Raw genomic sequence first — 11,097 nt, 5'->3', positions numbered from 1 at the left:
AGAAACATTGCCCATCCATCTTAAAAAAGCATGCTATGGTGTAATACTGTACACAGCCTTAAATCACACCTAATCCCTCTGTACGAGCAGAACCGCATTAACAGCGTTCATTATGAGTATTAAAGTCACAGCAGTGGCAGGCTGAGTGTATGTAAGGGGGTTTTAACTGCTGATGATAGTGAATGGATCCTGAGACTCAAATCTCAGAATATCATGGAGAAGATGATAAAGAAGGGTGTCTAGGACGCTGTTAATTGGTCTTCTTTGCCCCCTCACTCACACAATTCAATCCATAATAATGATTATGAATCATAATAATGATTATTTATTTTTCAGCAGTGATGACGGGCCTACACTGCTTAGCAAAAGTCTGACTGACGTGTTAGTGTTCATTTCACTGACATGATCAACTTTGAGATCTTTCTGATATTTCTTGATATGGCATTAAATTGATGCATTACTGTCGAAATACTGCATGTATTTAATGCACCAAGCCCTCCTTATAAGCATATATGTATAATTACAGTAATAATAAAATGTAGCAGAAACACAGACATATGCAAATGTTTGAAAACACAAATGGGCCAACAAAAAAAAAAACTCTCTGTACTCAATTAATTCAGTTACTTCTTTATATTTAAGGAGATTTTATTGTCATTTCATATTAAGTGTGTTACATGAGGTAGAACCAAATTGTATTCCCACAGTCCAGTTTAATAAACCCAAGAGCAATTTAACATAGATTAATATAAATACAAAATAAAATAGAGTAAAAATACAATGATAAAATACATTTTTAAAAATGTAATATTATATATTGTATTAAGTATTAATAATAAATCAACTGTTAGGAGTCTATCCCATGGACTCTTTTTGATGTTACGCAGCATAGTCACCCAGACCAGGAATTGAACCCCAGTCTCCCACATGATGGGATAGCTGACTGGCAGGGAGTGGTGTTATCCACTGCACCAGACCAATCACCACCATCAGTATCTACAGACTTTTGCATATGACAGCAGATTGTGGTACGCAATACACAACATTATGTTGTAAAATAGAACAGGTGTTTTTTAATGCTAGTGATGCTACATGTGCAGCTAAATTATTAGTTCTCTATCTTACAATTTCCCCAAAACAGTGCAAAATCTTACAATAATGTCATTTGTTGTAATAATGATAATATTATGATATCATTTCATCCACTTCTGCCACACACACACACACACACACACACACACACCATGCTGTATCTTGTTCAGCATGTGTACATACCCCTCTCTGTTTCCATATGCTGTTCCCCAGTGTGATTGGCCGGCCCTGTTAATGCCAGCCTTCCAGCCCCCTGCTGTCCGGCCCTCTGTACATCCCTGCTTACAACCTTCAGCTCTCCTCACTCTCACTAGAGACGAGCGATACCAGGAGTTTTTGGTATCGATCCAATACCAAGTAAACGCAGGGCCAGTATTGCCGATATCGATACCGATATCGATACTTTTTAATATTTAATATTTAATTAACAAAACAATGTTTAGAACAGAAACAAAACAAAGTTTACCTTAACATTAGGAAAATAAATTAGGAAAAAACACAATACAAAAAAAAAATGTAGTATAAGTATCTGTCTTTTTACATGAGTACTGCTCAATATCAATACTAGTGTTGGTATCGATATTATAGATATTTGAATCGATCCGCCCACCTCTCTCCACTCTGCCCTTGTTCTCCGCGTTCTGTCACGCTTTATCACACGCAGTTCTGCAGCTCGTAGCTGTGCTGTAATGTAGTGTGTTCTGAGTAACAACACGTATTACAGACTGCATTATTATTATGCACCGCCTGCTTCACCCTCTGAGACTTCACACTCTGAACACCCCCGTCCTTCCCCCTTTCCCTCGTTCTAAAACCGTCCTCACAACCTCAAACCCTTGCAGAATTGTGCTGTTAACCACAGCGCCGCAGGTTAATACTCTGCCATTTAAACTGCTCTTTTTAAAAACTATATTATGGCAGATCAGAGATTTGTTCTGAACGTTCGTTTGCATTAACGCCGAGCCGGGCTGCTTCTGACGTTTCATTACACGCCCAGATTTACCATATGAATGAGATGATTATGTGGGAGATAATGGCTTTGATTGAGAGAGATGAAGGGTGGAGGCTGTTTTTCGGGAAAGATCCTTCAAGACATCAGCAGTGGAATGCAGAACTCTACAGAGCACTAAAAGTGAAAGTAAAGTAAATGGGCAATCGTCTCTCTCTTCTCTTCCTCTTCCACTACTTTCATGTCTTCTTCCTCTTCTTCTTCTTCTTGTGCCCACTCTTTCTCTCTCTCTCTCTCTCTTAATTTTCCCCAAACCTCCTCCACCTTCCAATGAAGAGTGCTGTGACTTTTTCAGCGCTCCTGTGTGATGATGTGTACAATCTGATTCCATGTATTTATTTCTGTATTTTTGCCAACTTTGTATAGTGTAAAAAATATATATAAATATATGAAAAATTGAGAGTACTGTATAGATTTTAGCTGCCTGTCGATGGCACACAGTATATATATATATATAAATATATAATTGGTAGAGTAAAACAGTCAGCTGTGTAGAAGCATTCTAAAGCCAGTTATATTGAGGTCATGCTTTTCTGTAAAGCCTGACGGTGCCACACTTCCTTTTTTATATTCTGCCTTTTTTTTCAGTTCTTTTCGATGTTACTGTTTGTTTTGTTTTGTTATTTTTTTATATATATATATAAATGATCCGGTGGCATCGGAAGGTCCGTGTTGTTTATCGTTTATTACTTTGTATGAGTTGTTTGTTTGTTGTTTGTTTGTTGATTAACACAGCGAGGTTCAGGCGCCCGGGAGAGCGCATGGGAACGCAGAGTGGACCTGTGGGAGTGTGTGTGTTTCTATATGTGTGTGTGTGTGTGTGTGCTAGTCCGTCCGCTAGTCCGTTAGTAGTAATAGTAGTGCTGTAGAAGCTGCTGTAGAGCCTCTGGCTTGCTTTCCTCGTACTGTATGTGTGTGTGTGTGTCGTGTGTGGAATGTCATTATGTAGATGAAGCGCTCCTTAACGCTTGCCCTCCACACCTCTTCCTTATACTTCCGTTGTGCTCTTTTCTTCCAATCACCCAATTTGTGGAAACCAATTAAAAAAAAAAAAAAACGAAAGCGAAGAGACTAATCACTTACGAATGTGTCAAAGATATGCTGCAGGTGTGAGCTGCTGTTAGTCACACTGTAAAACAACAGCCATAAGCATCCACCAATCAGTGATGAGCAGTGCATGACGACATGCCTAATGGCAGGTTTGTGCTGATTGTGCTGTTCATACCCCAAATTATGTATAGTTACTGCCCCAAACAAGACAAGACAACAAGCTTTATAGGACATCTTACAACAGAACTTCAAAGATATTTTAGACAATTTTATGTCTATTCCAAAGTCTATGTTGCAAGCAAGGCAAGACTGGTCCTCACTAGTCTATTGGTCACCATTTTCCACAATTTAAAAAGGCCGTGTGGTGGGCTCGTTTTTTTTTCTGCCATTTTTGCCCAGTTTATGTAGTCATGTAATCACAAAGGACCAGGAAGGATACATCAGTTGCGTCCTCTAAATCTCTCCGAATTTCAGCTGCAGTTTTTTCAATGGTCTCTAATCCAAAAGGCTTGTTTTCTGCCATTTTTGCCTGGTTTAAGTAGTCATGTAATCGCATGTAATCGCAAAGGACCAGGAAGGATACATCAGTTGCGTCCTCTAAATCTCTCCAAATGACAGCTGCAGTTCTCAACAGTATATTATAATGTGTCCTTCTCTTTGGAACAGCCTTCTAATGGCCAAGAAATGCATTTTGCCTTAAATGCAACCTAGACTTTGGGACACAGTTCACGTAAAGGTCAGCCTTTTCAAACTGAGTACTAATTTAAGGTTCTTCCAGTGACAAATAAATATAAACTACTGGAATATATTACAGATTAAGTCCCATCTCCAATCTTTATCTTTATCCAAAAAGTCCTACAACGTGCTAGTGTCCAACCAAATGTGTGTCGTCCTGTAGTCGTCGTCGTGAGCTTGTATGTGTGTGTGTGTGTGTGTTTACAGGAACGTGAGTGTAGTTCTGGGTTGTTGCATTCTGTGCTGCACGCCTCGGTACTTTAACAGCACTCCACACCCATCTTCACATCAGAATTCTGGAGTCTGGAGAATCTCAGTAAAGCCACATTCTCATGCAGAATATCTGAACATGCCTTGTTGTTGTGTGCTGACCGCTGTCGACTCGGTTTTCTTTTCTCGGCCTGGTCAGGAGTGAGGTCAGAGTTCAGGGGCGTGACTGAGCTCCACCCGGCGACATGGAAGGATAAGCGTTCCCGTTTTTTTCTGCCTCTCCTGTTTTTTTGGCCGAGCGGACTGTGATTTAATTGGTTGATATATATGTTTTCCTGTCTGCCCCCACCCCTCTGTGTGTTTGGGTGTGTGGGGTGGGTGGAGCTATGGAGCTGAGCTCTTACTATGTTCTATGATATAAAATAAAATAATAATAAATAAAAAAATCAATAATTTGTACATCTGCAACTCCGGTGTGTTTATGTTCTCTTTACTAAGCTGTACTGTACTTATAATGTATCAGTGAAAATAATGGATGTTGTACAGATATTTGTTTGTATATTTGATTTTAAATTTAACCCCTTTAACCCCCTTAAAGGAGAACTCCAGGGTAAAATGGACTTTTGATGTAGTAAAACAAGATAAAAGTACTTATCTTTGATGAATAGCACACTTTCGTTCTTCCACAGCGTTCCGAGATCCAGAAATTTTAACAGTTTGTTCAAACACCCTTCAGATTGGGTGACACAGGGCATAATTTGCCCCGATAAATCGCTTTTTCCACCGTTGTCCAGCTCAAAGTAGTTCCACACCTCCTTCCTAGAATCCAGGGAGCCCTGACAGGCATTAATAACTTAAAAAGTGCAAATAAAGGTTTTAAAAACCTCTGTTTACATCCTAGAACACTAGCTTCAGCTCCGAGCACCGCCATCACTGCACTGAAAATAACATAGACATATATATACTTGGCGCCAGCTGCTACGCTATGCAGAGTCTATGTATATACATGTCTATGTCATTATCAATACAAATATGGCGGCATTCAGAGCTGAAGCTAGTGTTATAGGATATAAACAGATGTTTTTAATAAGCTTTTTTGCACTTTTTAAGTTATTGATGCCTCATTTTAAATTACAAGGCTCTCCAGATTCTAGCAAGGAGGCGTGGAGCTACTTTGAGCTGGATAACGGTGGAAAAAGCGAGTTATCGGGGCAGATTATGCCCTGTGTCACCCAGTCTGAAGGGTGTTTGGACAAACTGTTAAAATTTCTGGATCTTGAAGCGCTGTGGGAGAATAGAGGTGAGCTATTCATCAAAGTTAAGTACTTTTTTATCATGTTTTACTACATCAAAAGTCCATTTTACACCAGAGTTCTCCTTTAAAACATCAGCAGCTACAGTTTTCCAGATTTCCTCCAGCAGTTACTGAGATTAATAACTAAGTAATAAGGCTAGAGTTTATAGGGATAATTTATGGAATGAATATGCTTGAGAAGATCGTGAAATGTGCACCAGCAAACACAAACATCTACAAGTGATGCATATTCAACACTGGATCCTTGAATCATACATGAACGTGCACTGAATTATTTATAGACTGTAGGGTTAACTCTCAGAAGCAGCAGTTATGGCCTGCAGTCATAAAGTAACTTATTACTGTATGCATACAGTCTTGATTTATGAGAGGAAATAGACAGGAATCTGTTTTTGATTAAAAACAAACAGTAAAAAAGTGCACAGACTTTAATTTGAATGCAAATCTAATGAATTATTTGACTAAAAATAAAATGATTTGTGTATTCATGTGCAGTGGAACACCTGCTCATTCATTGTTTCTTCTGAAATCGAAGATATTAAAATGAATTTTTCCTGCTTTTGGTGGAATAACTGTCTCCAATTTCCAGGAAAGGATTTCTACTACATTTCAAATTTGATTGGATGATCACCTCCCTAACACATTCCCAACTTCCCAACTTATCCCAAAAGTCCTGGATGGAGCATCATCACATCACAGTTCTACAGCTCAAAACTGTAGAGGTCCTCAGGATACGGATGTTAAAGCTGGATATATCATCATACCTGAGTAGACGGTGTTGCTGTTAAGCATCAAGATAATGTGTAGACTTTAGACTGTTTAAAACTGTTTAAAACTGTTGGAAGCTAAAGACTTTACCACAAATTATGTCTGTACGTTATGTATTGCCGTATTATGGCTGTCACACCCACACCTTTTTTTTTTCCTGTCTGTTTCTATCTTCTCCCTAGTCTGTTATCTTTCCCATGTACTCTACAAGCACATGGCCCTGATTTTTTGGTTGACTTGTCTCTGCCCTAGCCCTGCCCTGTCATCAGTGTTCACACCTGTATTTGTTTGTAGCCTCGCCCCCTTGTTTTCTACTCCAGGTGTTCTCAGTCTGTGTGTATAAAGCAGCCCTTTTGTCAGCTCTTGTCAGGTTTATGAGTGTTTGTTTATGCTCCTAGCCTGATCACAGCTGTTGTTCTGTTTCTTGTTTTCTTATGTCAGGTTCACACTACACAAGTTGTTCAATTAGCGACCGTTTTTTGTTGATCACCAACAAAAACTCAGCTCGGAGGGAAATCAGCGCTTGCACAGTCACATAGTGTCAACTACTGGAAGACACTCGCCGAGCTGTTGCTGACTGATCTCTGACCAGTTGTAGACACCCAGCAAATATTCAACATGTTTAATATCTGACTCAGTCGATGACTGGGAGTCAGAAACAGCAGCTTCATTCAGCCAATGGGATAACAGAAAGAGAGAACCACGGGTCCAAAAAACACCAGAGCTGTTTATGGAGAGTCTGACCACTTTCTGTCCTTCTGTTATATCAGTAAATGATGGTTAAACTCTAGAGGGAGCCTGTGAGTGAGTCCTCTATGAATGGGGTGAATCGAGCTGAAAGCTGAAAACTTTAAATTAAAAATAATAATGAACTATTTGTATTTAAGTATTTCTTTATTTTTATAAAGTAGAATAATATATTTTACTAAAAAGCAAAAAAAGTGTTCATGTATATTTCAGTTTATTTACAGTAAACAAGTTTTACACTGTAAAGCACTAGCATTACTGCTACTGTGAGCTGATTGGTTGGCAAGCTGATCCTGGAGATACAGGTAGAGCATGTTTAAAAGGCTTATAACTGGAGTTAAACATGAAAAAAATTATGTATCCAGTACTAAAAGAATTCATATAGTTCTCTGTTGATGACATATGTATATAAAACTGATCAGACATTTATAAATTCTGATTTTGCTCTGTTGCTTCATATTAACTCATTCATGTTGGAATAACAGCTAGTGTGTATTCTTCTCTATAGAGATTCTCTAATATGGCATCGCTATCGTTCTTGTGTGTTTAGTTCAGGTGTTTTTCCTCTGACAAAACATGTTTCTGGAGAGCAGCCAGGTGAGTCAGCAATTTCCCACAGTGAGAAATCGTGTAATTTTGTTACCCCAAGTCGCTGATCAGTCATGTAGTGTGAAAGTCTCAACAACTGAAGGACTTGTGATTACAGCAGTAATCACTACAATCAGTTGTGTAATGTGAACAGCACAATGTCTGACAACTCAAAAATTGTGTAGTGTGAACCTGGCATTATTACTCTTGTTATATCATTCCAGTCTTCTCTTCGTAGTTCAGGTTTTTTTTCGGTGCCCTACCTGTGTTTTCTTTCTGTTTTACTTTTTGTTTTCTCTTGTTTGTTTAAATAGATCTCATTACCTGCACCTACGTCTGTCCTCTCACCCCTAAGTGTTCGTGATACAAGACTAGACAAAAACATTGAAACAAAGGGGCTCTATATACACACTGGGAGACTGTGAACTCACGGAGAAGATAACGAGGGGGCGGGGTAACAAACGACCACAGGTAGGAACATTGATGACAGGGCGGGGTTAGGGCAGAGACAAGACAACAACAAAACAGGGCCATGTGCTTGTAGAGCAGATGGAAAAGACAACAGACTGGGGAAAAGACAGAAACAGGAAGGAAGAAAAGAAGACATACAAGGGCTAAGATGTGACAATGAAACTGTAGCAAAAACATGTCACATTTTTTATGTACTAGGTTATCACTGTTAGCATTGTCCCAGATTAGCATTGTTAGCGATATAAAGTGAAAGATTTCATGTATTTATGAGACAGTTTCTTGTAAAATGAATAATTATTCTGTTTTATAAGGAGTGTATGATGGTTTTTTAAAAATTAAAATCTGTTGAAAGTGAAAGATTTCATGTAATTATAGGACAAGTTCTTGTAAAATGACAGTAATAGTTGTGCAATAGTTGTTTTTTACAGTTTCTATCTTTTTTTTTTTACAGTATTTGTCTGTTTTTTACAGACATTTACTGCAGCCCCTGCTGCCGTAAAATTACCGTTTATTTTATATATTTTTTTCACTTTTTTTTTTACAGTGCAGAAGATAACGTCACATTATGCAGTATTTTGTGCAGGCACCAATCACCATGAAAATACTTTATATTGACAAAAATATTTGCTCCCCATCCAAATTATTTAACTCAGACAAGAGTTGATTAGACAAGCTAGCACATCTGTATCAGCAATGCGTGCAGTTAAATGCATTCATTAAAAGAGTTGTCCACACATTTTTGGCAGATGGTGTATTTGCATACAAATACTGTCATGTGAATGAAGTGTGCAGCAAATGCAATGTGGCAATAGAACTAATCCTCTATGGGTTAAATTAGAGCTTATTAATTCCATAGCAGGGGGTCTTTACTGTAAACAGACCGCAGCGCTGGACTATTTGCACACCAGTGCGCCGCTAATACAATGCGCTGCATGGCTCTGTAAAGTAATGCATTTGATGCAATTGGTCACGCTCGGTCAACATGAAGAGTGAGCATGTTATTAATTTCAGCATGGCACATTCATTTGTTACAGTGTGCCGCTGCCGCTCTGTATGTGATTGCAGCACATTTAATGTCAACAAATAGTTGAGGTTTGTTAGCAGCCATCAAAGCATGTGTGTGTGTGTCTGTGTGTATCTATGTGTGTGTGTGTGTGTGTGTTAAAACAGCAAATGACTGAGCAACATGTCCTCTAACTGTCCAGCTGAGAGCTGTCACAACAACGGTCTCCAGAGACTAAAGGAAAATCACAAATGAATTTTTAACAGCTACGCTGGTAAAGCAAGCAACGACTGAACAAGAGTGAGCTGTACCACTTGTCTCACACACACACACACACACACACATTTACAACAGTTGAATTGTTTGGTATCACAAAAAAACATGTTTTCACTTGTTTTCAAATCACTGTTTTTAATTTTGAAAGAATTATGAACATTGGCCAATATCTAGACAGTAATTAAAGCTTGAAATTAGCTGTTTAGTTTAGTAGTTCTTAATTTAAAGGGCCGTAATTTGCGCACACTGCTCAGCATGATTCACTCCATTTTAGTCTTTACTATCGTAACCACAGGAAAAGTATACCTTGGCATGTACTAATTCTCTTAACTAATCATGGGTGTGTTTTGAGCGTAATGTGAAATGAACCAATCAGTGTATTTCTTGCCATTCCCTTTAAGAGCCAGGTGTGCTCTGACTTAGGCAGATTGGTATTTTAACAGCGCAGTGCTTCTGTGCTTCTCAGCATAGAAAGCTGACCTGAACATTTACACTGTAAACGCAATGATATTTTATTGTTCATTCTGTTTATTGTTGATGTATAAGTTGGGTTTGGGAAGTGCAGTGTGTTCGTGTGGGGTGGGGGTGTACGTGTGTTGAGTGCGTGCGGCACACCTGCGCTGCCGAGATGTGCTCCCCACAAGGATTAATACATTTATAAATATCACAACTCTACTAATTTTTACCCGATTTTCACACGGTTTGGTTTGTTTCAATCAGCAGAGATACAATTATAATACAGGACGGCTGTTACACATTACAAATACCTGCTTTCATGCTGAAATACTTTATATTATGCTCTTTAACAAAGACAGACATATGGTATGGCATATTAATAAGTGCATAAATTAATTCATTTTATATTTATATGTGAAAGCATGTATTTGTTACTTGTGGCAGCATGCTGTATCCTTACTACATCTCTGCTGTTCATATTTAATAGCATCATATAAAGAATTTCATAACTGAAGGACTCTACATTAAAAGTCTGTATATAAACTGCTGTAGAAAGAGAGAACAGTGTACAGTGTATAAAACATGAAAGGGAATATGAGGCTTCATCAGGCCACAAAGAAACACTGGAGCTGTATTTCAACAGAAGTTTTTTAAAATCAATAGTAGCAGAGACAGGCAGTCAGTGTAGCTCTGCGAGTCGACAGGTAATGTGAGAATAAGCTGAAATAAAAGTAGAAATTTGAGCAGAGCAGTTTTACACACACTGAAACGTCTGAAGAAAGGTTAAAGCAGGGAGATCAGTACAGTAGTGTAACCTACAGAAAATAACCATACACTGAAAAAAATAGTGTGCTTGATCTACTTAAAAAAATCATGTCAACTTTTTGCACCAGATAATTAGGTAGATCAAGCAAGAGTAGTCATTGTATTTACTACTTAATTTTCTCTGGCATTGCTAACATACATTTTCAAATAGTTACAACTTAATTTTCAGGTAGTGTCAACTTTAAAGAGTCCATTGACACTACATATGAAATTTAAGCATTATAGCGTATATTATAATTACTGCACGCCCAGGATAAGGTAGCTTTGGGCAACAGACAACACAAAGATGGCAAGTAAGGGAGAGGCCACACCCAATATGCAAATATATGGTACCAGGAGCCTATAGGAAAGCTGCATGAACCAACACTGTAGAAAGAGCATTGACACAGGTTGTGACTACAACCCTAGTAAATATAACAAGACTTTTGTTTGTTGTGCAGGTGTACCTAAAAAATATTCATGTAAAGGTAGAAACATATTTTTTGTTGTTAATAACACAGATATAATTACGTTACATTTACTAACGCTCAGATTTATTTTTTTCAGTGTATC

General features: G+C 38.2%; 1 protein-coding gene across 2 annotated transcripts in view; it reads left to right on the top strand.

Moving 5' to 3' along the window:
- The window catches only part of syt7a (synaptotagmin VIIa), a 235,351-nt gene extending 232,187 nt beyond the window's left edge, over nt 1–3,164 (top strand). For both annotated transcript variants that reach the window (XM_007235122.4, XM_049474403.1), the window contains one exon: nt 1–3,164. This exon is cut by the window's left edge and continues 10,138 nt beyond it. The gene's annotated coding sequence lies outside the window, so the exon portion shown is untranslated.
- Nucleotides 3,165–11,097: the final 7,933 nt, after the last annotated feature.

This window comes from Astyanax mexicanus, chromosome 2 (assembly GCF_023375975.1).
Source record: "Astyanax mexicanus isolate ESR-SI-001 chromosome 2, AstMex3_surface, whole genome shotgun sequence".
Classification (NCBI taxonomy): Eukaryota; Metazoa; Chordata; class Actinopteri; order Characiformes; family Acestrorhamphidae; genus Astyanax; species Astyanax mexicanus.
Note: the sequence above shows the minus strand (reverse complement) of the source record. Positions and strands in the feature narration are given on the sequence as shown.